We start from the raw sequence: 1,666 nt of genomic DNA on the forward strand, positions 1-1,666 counted from the left end.
CATGGCTTTGAAAAGGCAGCAGCATAGCATCCCACCAGACAGATTGGATTTGATTACTATTCTTAGGTTAGAGAGCAGCAAACTGTAAGACAAGAACACTGGCAAGTTTGTTGTAAAATTTAAATCGGTAGTCCTGTCCTCTTTCTGAAATTATTTAACCTTGAGCTTATTTTTCTCTGAGAATCATAGAATAGTTTGGATTGGAAAGGACCTTAAAAGGTCACCTAGTCCAACCCCTCTGCAGTGAGCAGGGACGTCTTTAGCTGGATCAGGTTGCTCAGAGCCCCGTCCAACCTGACCTTGAATGTTTCCAGGGATGAGGCTTCTACCACCTCTCTGGGCAGCCTGTGCCAGTGTTTCACCACCCTCATTGTAAAACATTTCTTCCTTATATCTAGTCTAAATCTACCCTCTTTTAGTTTAAAACTGTTACTCCTTGTCCTATTGCAACAGGCCCTGCTAAAAAGATTGCCCCCGCCTTTCTTGCAGGCCCCCTTTAAGTACTGGAAGGCCGCTATAAAGTCTCCCCAGAACCTTCTCTTCTCCAAACAGAACAGCCCCAACTCTCTCAGCCTTTCCTCATATGAGAGGTGTTCCAGCTCCCTGATCATTTTTGTGGCCCTCCTCTGGACTTGCTCCAATAAGTCCATGCCCTCCTTATGCTGAGGACTCCAGATCTGGACACAGCACTGCAGGGGGGCGTCTCATCAGAGCAAAGTACAGGGGCAGAATCACCTCCCGCAACCTGCTGGTCACGCTTCTTTTCATGCAGCCCAGGATATGATTTGCCTTCTGGGCTATGAGTGCACATTGCCAGTTCATGTCCAGCTTTCTTTTCACAAGTACCCTGAAGACCTTCTCGGCAGGGCGACTCTCAATCCCTTCATCCCCCAGCCTGTATTGACACCAGGGGTTGCCCTGGCCCAGATGCAGGACCTTGCACTTGGCCTTGTTCAACCTCATGAGGTTCATACAAGCCTGCATTTCAGGTTTGTCTAGGCCCTTCTGAATAGCATCCCGTCCCTCAGGCATGTCAACTGCACCACTCAGCTTGGTGTCACATGCAAACTTGCTCAGGATGCACTCAATACGCCATCTGTGTTGTTGATGAAGATATTAAACAGCACTGGTCTCAGTATGGACCCACGAGGAACACGACTTGTCACCAATCTCCATCTGGACATCGAGCTGTTGACCTGCACCCTGGGTGCAACTATCCAAACAATTCCTCATCCACTGAACAGTCCACCCATCAAACCCATATCTCTCCAATTTAGAAAGAAGGATGTTGTGTGGGACTGTGTCAAAGGCCTTGCAGAAGTCCAGATAGATAATATCTGTAGCTCTTCATTTGTTCAATGATGTAGTCACTCCATCATAAGCCACTAGGTTGGTCAGGAAGGACTTGCCCTTGGTGAAGCCATGCTGGCTGTCTTGAATCACCTTCATGTCCTCCAGGTGCCTTAGCAAAGCTTCTAGGAAGATCTTTTCCATGATCTTCCCAGGTACAGATGTGAGGCTGACAGGTTGATAGTTCCCACCTTTCTACCCTTTTTAAAAATGGGTGCAATGTTTGCCTTTTTCCTGTCCCCAAGGACTTCACCTGACTGATGTGACTTTTCAAATATCATGAACAGTGTCTTGGCAACTGCATCAGCCAGTTCTC

The sequence above is a fragment of the Leptosomus discolor genome, chromosome 10 (assembly GCF_034619465.1).
Source record: "Leptosomus discolor isolate bLepDis1 chromosome 10, bLepDis1.hap2, whole genome shotgun sequence".
NCBI classification, from domain to species: Eukaryota; Metazoa; Chordata; class Aves; order Leptosomiformes; family Leptosomidae; genus Leptosomus; species Leptosomus discolor.